This window comes from Mirounga angustirostris, unplaced genomic scaffold (assembly GCF_029215605.1).
Source record: "Mirounga angustirostris isolate CCGP_5_RB_7025 unplaced genomic scaffold, mMirAng1.0.hap1 SCAF_16, whole genome shotgun sequence".
NCBI lineage: Eukaryota > Metazoa > Chordata > Mammalia > Carnivora > Phocidae > Mirounga > Mirounga angustirostris.
In genome coordinates this window covers 59,681,589-59,693,907 of record NW_026991724.1, presented here as the reverse complement: position 1 = coordinate 59,693,907, position 12,319 = coordinate 59,681,589, and positions in this window count along the sequence as shown.

Genomic DNA, 12,319 nt, shown 5'->3' with positions numbered 1-12,319 from the left:
TGTTAAATACCAGGGAGGGGCAACAAAGCCATTGGAATCCCTTCATGGGAAACAATTGGGGAAATTGCCTCACTGGAGAAAAGGTGGGTATGGGGTATGAGGCTGCCTTTGCCAAATAAAAAATCCACATTTACAAGGGCAACATTTGAGACCCCAAAAGATAAACAGATTGAGAGTGTGTATAACCACGTCCCAGGAGAAAAAAATAGCAAAGACGTAAGTAAATGGACATCTAAGCTTATAGTGACCAAAGGAATTTAACTGAATCAGTCGTCATTTCTGGTAAAATAGATTAAACAACATTCAGGTGGGAAAAAAAAGTTAGGAGCGCCTGGGTGGCTCAGTCAGTTAAGTGTCTGCCTTTGGCTCAGGTCGTGATCCCCAGTGTCCTGGGTTCGAGCTCCCCTTTGGGCTCCCTCCTCATGGGGAGCTTGCTTTTCCCTCCTTCTTCTTCTCCCAGCCCCTGGCAGCCACTAATCTACTTTCTGTCTCCACAGATTTGACTACTCTGGACATTTCATATAAATGGAATCATAAAATATGTGGTCCTCTTTTGACTTATTTCATTTAGCATTATGTTGTCAGTGTTCATCCATGTTGAATCATGTGTCAGCACTTCATTCTTTACATGATTGAATAATAATCCATTGTGTGGATATATCACCTTTTGTTTATCCATTCGTGAACAGACATGGTTGGTTTCCAATTTTTGGCTATTATGGATAATGCTACTATGATCCTTCATGTACAAGTTTTTGTGTGGATTTATGCTTTCAACACTCTTGACTGGATAACTATGGATTGGAACTGCTGGGTTACATGGTAACTCTCTGTTTAAGCTTTTGAGGGATTGCCAAACTTGTTCACAACTGTACCATTTTAGATTCCCACCAACAGTGTCTAAGTGTTCTGATTTCTCCACATTCTTTTCTTTCCTTGTTTTTTTTTTTTAAAGATTTATTTATTTGAGAGAGAGAATGAGAGAGAGAGCACATGAGAGGGGGGAGGGTCAGAGGGAGAAGCAGGCTCCCTGCCGACCCGATGCGGGACTCGATCCAGGGACTCCAAGATCATGACCTGAGGTGAAGGCAGTCGCTTAACCAACTGAGCCACCCAGGCGCCCTCTCCACATTCTTTTCAATGCTTTTTATCATCTTTTAGATTATAGATATCCTAGTGGGTATGAAGTAATATCTTCTGGTTTTGCAAACATTTTAAATAGCTAAAATCCAGTGATCATACCTCACTATACCGTCAGGGGTTAGCAAACTTTTTTGTAAAGGGTAAGATAATATTTTAGGCTTTGCACATCATATGGTCTGTGCTACAAGTACTAAACTCAACTGTTGTAGTGTGAAAGCGGCTACAGACAATTTGTAAGCAACTGAGCATGGTTGCATTCCAGTACAATTTTATTCATGGATTTTGAAATTTGAATTTCATATAATTTTCATGTGCCATGAATACTATTATTTTTATTTTTTTCAACATTCAAAGATATAAAAACCATCCTTAACCAACCATACAAAAACAGGTGGATTTACCGTGGTTTGCTGACCCCTACTATCCACAAAGATCAGTTCCTGAGGATTGTAGCTCTAAATGTGAAAGGCAAAACGATCGAGTTCAGATGAAAATACAGAACATCTTTGTGATCTTGGCATAGGCAAACGTTTCTTAACCAAGCCAAGGGTAATTGATAAGCCTGTCTACATTAAAATTAAGAACTGCGGGCGCCTGGGTGGCTCAGTCGGTTGGGCGACTGCCTTCGGCTCGGGTCCTGATCCTGGGGTCCCTGGATCGAGCCCCGCATCGGGCTCCCTGCTCGGCGGGGGGTCTGCTTCTCCCTCTGACCCTCCCCCCTCTCATGTGCTCGCTCTCTCTCATTCTCTCTCTCTCTCAAATAAATAAATAAAATCTTTAAAAATAAATAAATAAAAAAAATAAAATTAAGAACTGTGCTCATTAGGAAGCCGTATTATGCAAGTGGAAAGGCAAGCGACAGACTAGGGGAAGGTAACTGCCGCTCATGGACGCAAGAAAGGGCTGATACACAAAACATGTGAAGAACTCGGCATCTCAGTAAGAAAGAAAGTGCGGTGGAGAAAGCGGCAAATGATCGGGTCGCGAGCCCCCCGAGCGCCCCACCCGGGTCCCCGGCCGGCGCGAGAAGCCCCAGCCGGGCAGCCGGAGGCGCGCGCATGCGCACGGCCGGGCAGCCGGAGGCGCGCGCATGCGCACGGCCGGCCCGCGCGCCCGCGTCGACGCTCCGGCGGCCGGGGCGCTGAGTGCGCGCCTCGGGCTTGTGTGCCGCCCGGGTGGCCCCGCGGAGGCCGGCACCTGGCGGGGGGGGCGCCGAGGGCGCCGGCTGCGGCTGAGGCGCTGACCGCTCCGGTCTCCCGGCCCGGGGAGGTGCAGACCCGCTCTCCTTGCCGCGCGGCCGAGCGGACCCGTCGCTTGCCCTCTGCTCCCGCGCGGGGCCCCTCCTTTGCTTGTCGCCGGCGCGGAGCCCAGCCCGCCGCCCGCAACCGCCCCCGCCTGTTGCAGCGCCCGGCAGGTGCGCGCCTCCGCCTTGCGCTCGCCCTGTCTGGGTGGACGCCCTCTCCTCTCCTCCTCGGGTCCCTCCTCGCGAGGTTTGGGCTGGCGCAGCCTCCTGTTTCCCGGGTCCCTTCCCAAGGATGCTTCCTCAGACTCTTGGCGTCTGCCTCCCCGCTTCGCCCTCCACAGGCCGATTTCCCGCACTGCGTCTTTGGGGTGCCTGTCAGTGTTTCTGTCCTTCCCTATCCACTGAATTCGCTCTCCCGTTTTTCCGTTTTGTTCGTTTTTTAAAGATTTTATTTATTTATTTGAGAGAGACAGAGTGAGCAGGAGGGTGGGAGTAGCAGAGGGAGAGGGAGAAGCAGGCTCCCTGCTGAGCCAGGAGCCTGATGTGGGGCTCGATCCCAGGACCCTGGGATCATGACCTGAGCCGAAGGCAGATGCTTAACCATCTGAGCCACCCAGGATTTGAGAGAGACAGAGAGTGAGCAGGAGGGTGGGAGTAGCAGAGGGAGAGGGAGAAGCAGGCTCCCGGCTGAGCAGGGACCCCGATGCGGGGCTCCATCCCAGGGCCCCAGGATCACGACCTGAACCCAAGGCACGCGCTTAACCGGCTGAGCCACCCAGGATTTGAGAGAGACAGAGAGTGAACAGGAGGGAGGGAGTAGCAGAGGGAGAGGGAGAAGCAGGCTCCCGGCTGAGCAGGGACCCCGATGCGGGGCTCCATCCCAGGGCCCCAGGATCACGACCTGAGCCCAAGGCACGCGCTTAACCGACTGAGCCACCCAGGATTTGAGAGAGACAGAGAGTGAGCAGGAGGGTGGGAGTAGCAGAGGGAGAGGGAGAAGCAGGCTCCCGGCTGAGCAGGGACCCCGATGCGGGGCTCCATCCCAGGGCCCCAGGATCACGACCTGAGCCCAAGGCACGCGCTTAACCGGCTGAGCCACCCAGGATTTGAGAGAGACAGAGAGTGAGCAGGAGGGTGGGAGTAGCAGAGGAGAGGGAGAAGCAGGCTCCCGGCTGAGCAGGGAGCCCGATGCGGGGCTCCATCCCAGGACCCCAGGATCATGACCTGAGCCCAAGGCACGCGCTTAACCGGCTGAGCCACCCAGGATTTGAGAGAGACAGAGAGTGAGCAGGAGGGAGGGAGTAGCAGAGGGAGAGGGAGAAGCAGGCTCCCGGCTGAGCAGGGAGCCCGATGCGGGGCTCCATCCCAGGGCCCCGGGATCATGACCTGAGCCCAAGGCACGCGCTTAACCGACTGAGCCACCCAGGCGCCCCAGGCCCTCCCAGTTTTCACCCCCACCCCCAATCCCTGGTAGTGGACCGGGTTGCCCCTCCCCACAGGACGCTGATGCCCTGATGCTGTCTGCCCGGGGGCGACAGACACCTCAGACTTTGGAGTCCTCAGCTGAGCCTCTGGTCTCCCCCAAACCCAATCCTTCCAGTCTCTGTAAATGGCGACTCCTTTTTCTGCCCACAGGCCTCAAGGTTCACCTTGACCTTTCTCTTTCCCCAACCTCCACATCTTCCCTGCCCGAAAATTCCATGTCTGTAGCTCTAAGGTATTTCCAGAACTCAACCCCTTCACCACTCCCTTCTCTGTGTAACAGGCACGTCCTTCCTGCACCCATGCCTCTGCCCTCCTCCTCCTCCTCACCATCTGTTCCTCATTGGCAGCTAGTGGGAGCCTGGGAGGTCACATGTCAGATGGGGTCTCTTCTCTGCTCCAAGTCTCCCACGCCTCCCTCAGTAGCAGCCAGAATCCTCAGGAGTTCCAGAACGGGGGCTGCTGGCCCAGTAACTTTGCTGCTGGTTTGCACATGGTAGGAGCTTGCATCAGTCCTGCCACCTTCCTTGAGCAGTGTGTTCCCTGAATCTGCTTTTGAACAGTGGGTAGAGATTCGGGCAGTCAGTCACACCAGTGCTAACTAAGAAAACTGACCCACGTCTGTGTGCATCCTGAATTCCCAGAGTGAGTGTTTGATGGAGACGGACTTTGCAGTTTGTTCTTTGTGACTTCCCCACTAGAAAGCCAGCTCCACCAGACAGGGGTCTTCATCTGTCTCATCCATTGCTGATTCATCCCTACCTAGAACAGGGCCCGGCACCCAGTAGGTATTCGATAAATATTTGGTTAGTGAATGAAAAGGGCCACCCCAGTGTGACCACAGGAGCGAGTGGGGCCTCCCCAAGATCACAGAAGGGGTTTGTGACACATCTAGCAGACAATTAACCTTTGTCTTCAGGCTGTTAGAGATTTTCCCTTTATAATATCTGTAGCCTCGAGCAATATGGGGTATGGTTTGTGTGTGTGTGTTTGGGATCGACGTGCTTGATGTGTGAACTTCTGCGATCTGCTTCTCTCACCAGTATTTGGTTTCTACGTGTACTGTTTTCACTGTTGTACAGTAGTCTACCTTGTGAAGGTGCCGCGAATTTTTCCTCCTTCCCCCCACTGCTGCCACTGATGCACAGCTGGGAAGTTTGCAGTTTTTCAATGTTCCCAATAGTGCTTTAGTGGGCATCTTGAACATGTGTTCTTGCAAAAAGGGTAAGGGTTTCCCCAGCCTGGGGTTTTCTTTTTCTTTTCTTTTTTTTTTTGACCCAGGCATTATAAGAAACACACTTACATTCATAACCCATATGCATATGTAACTGGAGCAAAAGTTTGATGAAATAACACTAAGGGCAAGGTCCTCTTATGTTAGTTTTGAATTTTTAATGCTGAGCTACCACATGCTTTGCATTTTAAATTTTGATTTCAACCCAAAATTGTTCTTCAAAGGGGCTGTACCATTTTTTCTGCTGATAAAGACATGTTAATGATGTGGAAGCTACCCATAATATTAACTGGGAAAAACATAGAAAAGGACCCAAAATTGTATATACAGTTTGACTTCAACTATACCAAAATGATTCTCTAGGAAGAGAACAGGATATATATTTTTTTTTCTTCTTTTATTTTGTTTGTTTGTTTGTTTGTTTGTTTGTTTGACAGAGAGAGAGCGAGAGAGGAAATACAAGCAGGGGGAGTGAGAGAGGAAGAAGCAGGCTTCCCGCGGAGCAGGGAGCCCGACGCGAGGCTCGATCCCAGGACCCTGGGATCATGACCTGAGCCGAAGGCAGACGCCCAACGACTGAGCCACCCAGGTGCCCATTTTTTCTTCTTTTAAATGAATGACTCTAGCTTGGACTGCAGGGGTGGAGGAGGTGCAAAGTGGTGGGATTCTGGCTGAATTTGAAAGTCAGAGCTGTCAGATCAGATGTGGCTTTTGAGAAAAGACACAGAATGGGGGATAAGGCCCAGGTTTCTGGCCCACTCCACTGGGAAAACGAAGTGGCTGTTTACTGGGAGGAGCAGCATAGGTGGGTGGGTGCTGTCAGAGTAGGACTCTGGCTTTCAGCTTTTTGGCTCTTCAGTGTACAATGTCTTGCAGATCTGTGAGAGAGTGAGAAGTCAGAGGAGCCACGTCGTTGGGAGAGGGGAAGTCAGTATAAAAACGAGAGCCTAGTGTAATGTGCTGCTTTGGGAATGCAAGGTGCAGAGGAGGGGAAGAAAGATTTTGGACAGAAGGAGAACCGAGGCATCACAAGTCATTAAAGCAGCATCTTGGGGACAGTTGGAGACCAAGGATCTCCTTCATGAGTAGATGGCAGATATATGGCTAGATCCTTTCCTGAAACCTCTGAAAGCGGAGTCACATATGATGCATAGTTATGTGCAGAAAGCAACAGCTTTGCTGTTTGCACAATTGCTAGTTCTCCTTGATTTCTTGTTTCTTAGAAGTGTGTTCCTGGCCTTTTCCAATGGTAGTTCGTACCCAAAGTAAACCCCACCTTGGTTATGGTGCTTCTCTTTAGTGACTCTGACCTGCCTGCTGGTTTAGTAGGATCTAGGACCATGCTTTGACTAGCCTCAGTCACTCCAGTGGTTTCTGTTGTTCACTCTGTTTTGCTTTTTTATACCAAGTGTGAAAAAAACCCCAGAAAACTCATGTAGACTGCATCTGTACTACCTAGACATTTGGGTCGATTCCTCCTTCCTTGAACATCCCAAATATGCTAGTTTTCCCAGCTTGCCAGAAGGGACCTTCATTTCTTTCTACAAAGCTATAAGCCACAGAACGGGTTCCAGGCTGTACCCCGGTGAGCTTTGTGGTAGTTTGTGCCAAAGGAAGTTTAAACCTTGTCTTTCATGGTGGACATGTCACATAATGGCACTGGTGTATGGTAGGATTTATTCTCAAGTTTGATACTTCAGATATGTGCTTGACTGCACAACTTGTCTGTTAAAAGCGAAGACCAATTCTTTTAGAACCTCCACAAATAACCACATTGCTGTTACAAATAAAGAGGTTTGGTGAAAGTGTTTAATCCTGGATTCTGAGGGGTCGATGAGAATGAGAAACCATTTAAACAATATTTTACTGTGCTAAGGATTGGAAATAGATCTACATAACCATCAGAATATAAAATAGTAAGAATAATACTAAATATTCCAAATAGTCACCAGGAGAATTCTTCTATCAATTTGTTTGGCCTTAGTTAATTCTTATTTCACTGGCTATTAGTGCAGCAGTCCATTTTGATGAAGTCAACACTTCCTTTGGGACTAAAAATGATCCTGGAGATCCTGACTCCATCTCTCAGTTCAATCTGACACTTACCTAGGGGATATCAGGTCGAAATCCCATATCCAGGGGCGCCTGGGTGGCTCAGATGGTTAAGCGTCTGCCTTCGGCTCAGGTCATGATCCCAGGGTCCTGGGATCAAGCCCCACATCGGGCTCCTGGCTCAGCAGGGAGCCTGCTTCTCCCTCTCCCTCTGCCTCTCTCCCTGCTCATGCTCTCTCTGTGTATCTCTGTGTCTCAAATGAATAAATAAAATCTTTAAAAAAAAAAAAAAGAAATCCCATATCCACAAAAGTATTTGTAACTAGAAGTACCTGGTTCACTCATTTCTACAGAATCTTTGAGATTGTCCTTAGCAGAAGACCCAGTTTCTGTTCTGGCTTTTAGCAGAGTGTCTAGGCGGGAAAGCTGAAACCACAGGTAGTAATGAGAAAATGGAGTGGTGGTGATTTATTCCAGGATAAGCAATATAAGCATGGAGGAGAAGACATGCTCTGTTGGCGTGTGGTGCAGGGATGTTTGGGGATGGTGGGAGTCACCTCTCCCCAGAGGGTATGGACACTAATGCACCGTGAGGACCTTGGCAAATTTCCACAGTCTTTCTATCTTTCCTATGAACAATCTCTGAAACATATTTATATTATTGACATTTCATTAGTGTAGAATTAGATTGGGGTCAAAAACATTTTCAAATTTTTGTTTCTCTTAATATAATGTCTGATCTTGGAAATGCAAAATCAAAGAATCAGAGGTGATGGGTCTCTTGGTGAGAGAAAAATGGCTGCCAAGGATGGTTAATATCATAGCTGGGCTGCCTCTTACTTAAAGTGATGATCCAGTGTTTAAGAATCAACATAGCAACAAAATAAAACAAAACATGGCAGAAAGCAGCAGTTTTCGAGAACCCTGTTTGCTTCAGATGAGAGGACCTTTTGTTTTTCATAATTAAGAGAATAACTAAGTCAGTCCAAAGCATAAAGAGGTGTTTGCTGAGGTGCAGCATCTCTGTGCTCTGGGCTGATTGCACAGAAAGGAGAAAGAAGTACAGAGGATGAATGAAAGATGAAGGCATCAGGAGGAACCCTGGATGGAATATGAGTAATCATCAGAGATAGGCGAGATTTCAGATGTCTGTCCTTCCATGATGCCTTTTACTAAAAATGATCCTTAGGAAACAAGGTATTAAAAGCATTACTCTGGGCATGAGAGGAAGGTGAGTGTGGTTATAAATGGGCAACATTTTGGCGTTGGAACTGCTCCAGAACCTATCACCGTGATAAAATTGTGTAAAACTTGATACACACACAAGCAAATGAGTACAGCTAAAATTGGGGAAATGTGAGTATGATCCGTGGATCATATGAAAGTTAGTATTCTAGCTGTGATACTTTCTATAGTTTTGAGAAATATTACTATTGGGGGAAACTAGATAAAGTGTACAAGGTGCCATTCCCTAATCTTTCTTACAAATGCATGAGAATCTATAGTCATGTTCAATAAAAATTTCACTTAAAAAAATACAACAAAGCACCCCGTCTGGAGTTCCTTCTCCAGAGCCTGAAATACATCATAACCAACTATTGGGTATCTTTGGCCTAAGGCAAAGACTGGTGCATAAGGAAGAACCCCAGAGACCAGAGTAAGCTTGAGTTCTTGGATGTGTGACCCGGATGTGATGTGAAGAGAGGGCATGGGTTTACAGGCAGACATGGAGAGATTCTGAATCGTCTGACAAGAGCCATGAATGTGAGGAGGTCATGAGGGTCTGGAGCAGAGGTGGCTCTCTGTTGTCCTGCATGTAGATCTGGTCTAGCTAGGAGTCCTGATAATTGAGAGAAAAGGGGTGGCGATCTAGAGTGAAATGTTCCCCAGAAGCTGTGAATCCTTTCACCTGTTTGAGAGCTCTGTAACAGCTGTCGTCATGAGAAACCTGCACGTGCATTGCAGGGCTCTGCCTAGTACTGTTGCAAGGTGGTGGAGCCATGGTCTACCTAGAATCATGACCTGCACTGTCACACCCTTACCCTTCCAGTGAAGCCTGTAGTGGCTGAGGTCTGTGTGTGGATCCAGGGGTCGGGTGCTGCATGATCAGTCATTAAGAACTGAGCTGTAGGGCGCCTGGGTGGCTCAGTCGGTTGGGCGACTGCCTTCAGCTCAGGTCATGATCCTGGAGTCCTGGGATCGAGTCCCGCATCGGACTCCCTGCTCGGCAGGGAGTCTGCTTCTCCCTCTGGCCCTCCCCCCTCTCATGTGCTCTCTCTCTCAAATAAATAAAATCTTTAAAAAAAAAAAAAAAAGAACTGAGCTGTAAATGGGATTGTTGGATGTCACTGGGTGGAACAAAGGGCAAGTGCATATGGCAGCTGGTGGGATCATAATAAATGGCCATAGCGTTCTTGACCTATGATAGCGAGGGCCAGGATGCTGCTTACTCGTGCCTTGGGAGACAGAGGAGGGGAGGTTTCTCCTTAACAATCCACCCCACCTTGACTCCTCTTCTGGTAAGACAGCCCTCATTGGGAGATATTTCTCGTTCTCTGCTAAAACTAAAAATCTCTAAAATTATTTTTATTCTATATAAATGGCTCCATCCTTTATCATCATCATGAGCTCTTCCTACCCTGCAGGTCTGTACCTGAACAAAATCCATGTATGCCTAGCTTATTTTGGGGTATGTGTATGATTTTTGAAAAATTTCCATGGAGGGCGCCTGGGTGGCTCAGTCGTTAAGCGTCTGCTTTTGGCTCAGGTCCTGATCCCAGGGTCCTGGGATCGAGCCCCGCATCGGGCTCCCTGCTCTGCGGGAAGCCTGCGTCTCCCTCTCCCATTTCCCCTGCTTGTGTTCCCTCTCTCGCTGTGTCTGTCTCTGTCAAATAAATAAATAAATAAAATCTTTTAAAAAAATTTCCATGGAAATATACAGGCTGAAAAATATAAATGTACAGCTTAAAATATTCACTAAGTAAACATACTTTGGGTCTTTCTTTTTTTTTTTTAAAGATTTTTTTTTTTAAAGATTTTATTTATTTATTTGACAGAGAGAGACACAGCGAGAGAGGGAACACAAGCAGGGGGAGTGGGAGAGGGAGAAGCAGGCTCCCCGCCGAGCAGGGAGCCCGATGCGGGATTCGATCCTGGGACTCCAGGATCATGACCTGAGCTGAAGGCAGTCGCTCAACCAACTGAGCCACCCAGGCGCCCTAAATTTTTTTTTTTTTAAGATTTTATTTATTTATTTGACAGAGACATAGCAAGAGAGGGAACACAAGCAGGGGGAGTAGGAGAGGAAGAAGCAGGCTTCCCCGCGGAGCAGGGAGCCCAATGTGGGGCTCGATCCAGGGTCCTGGGATCAGGACCTGAGCCGAAGGCAGACGCTTAACGACTGAGCCACCCAGGCGCCCCAAAGATTTTATTTATTTATTTGAAACAGAGAGACACAGTGAGAGAGGGAACACAAGCAGGGGGAGTGGGAGAGGGAGAAGCAGGCTCCCTGCTGAGCAGGGAGCCTGATGCGGGGCTCGATCCCAGGACCCCGGGATCATGACCCGGGCCGTAGGCAGATGCCTAAGGACTGAGCCACCCAGGTGCCCCTGGGTCTGACTTTCACTTAACATTATGCTTGAGGTATTTACCCATATTATTTTGGGTACTTGTAGTTCATTTACTTTTGTTGATGTGTAATATTTCATCATGTGAATAAGCCACAATTTATTCATCTCCACCTGTTTTTTTGACGTTTGGGTAGTGTCCAGTCTTGGGCTGTTACGAACCATGTTACTGTGAATCTATGAACACATTTCTCTTGGTTATACACCTATGAGTGAAATTGCTGTCATAGGGTGGACAGAGGGTCACTTTTAGTAGATTTGCATCTGGCCAATTCTAATATTTACATGCCACCACTTTAACTCCTTTTTTCCCCTCTAAGGATCCAGATATTTTCTCCCTTTTTCCCTCCGGTCTGGGAAACAAAGGATGTTTCAAAATGGAAACATCAAGTCAGGATGTTGTTGGAGTGGAACCATCTAATTTCATGAAAATGCAAAGATTCACGAGGGATGATTCCTGTTTATATACATTAGGAAAAATCTGAGAATGTGAGGAACAGGTAGAAATGCTTTATAAAAAATCCTGAAAAGCGGGCGCCTGGGTGGCTCAGTTGGTTAAGCGACTGCCTTCGGCTCAGGTCATGATCCCAGGGTCCTGGGATCGAATCCTGCATCGGGCTCCCGGCTCGGCGGGGAGCCTGCTTCTCCCTCTGACCCTCTCCTCTCTCATGCTGTTTCTCTCTCGCTCGCTCTCTAATAAATAAATAAATAAAATCTTAAAAAAAAAAATCCTGAAAAGCATTTGAGGCAAACAGCATCCACACAAAAGAACAGGAAGGTCTGGTGAAAGGCTGTGGTGGTTGTGAATATGGAGAAAGCATGAGTCTCTGCTCAGTCTTTGCTCCATCTCAAAAAGGTCCTGCAACAAAAGCTTTCTGTGAACATGACTCAGATGTTAAGCATTCCTGTTACCTATGTTATTGTTGGAAAAGCTGTGAAGGTCACACACTTGATGAAAAGGACTATAAAACAGCTATCAGCCAATCTGGTCAGCTTGGCCACCTTGGTGGAAATCTAACAGGAGATGAGCCCTCCAGATGTACCAAAAGTGGTAATTTTACAACCATTCTGCACCTCTTAGTGAACAGGATGTAATTATCAGAGAAAGGCAGCCACACAAAGGGGTGGGATGTGAGGAGGTGTTTGATCAGGGTGCGTGCTCTCATGAACAGAGAAGAAAGAAATTTGAAATGAATGCTATGTATGCAACAAATTTGGACAATCCTTCAGACAAAAATCTCACTTCCTTGGGCACCAGAGGACTCCTACTGGAGAGAGACTTTATCCCTGTAATGACAATGACCGCGGAAAATCCTCTAAGGATTACATCCTGATTGTGCGTCGAAGAATCCATACAGAGAGAATCCTTATAAATGCAATAATTGTGGGAAAGCCTTCAGTGCCAGCTCTTGGCTTTATCAAGCACAAGAGGACCCACACAGGAGAGAAGACTCACGAGTGCAACCAGTGTGGGAAGTCTTTCAACCACCACTCTTCCCTGTTTTGCATCACAGAATCCATACTGGAGAAAAAAACATA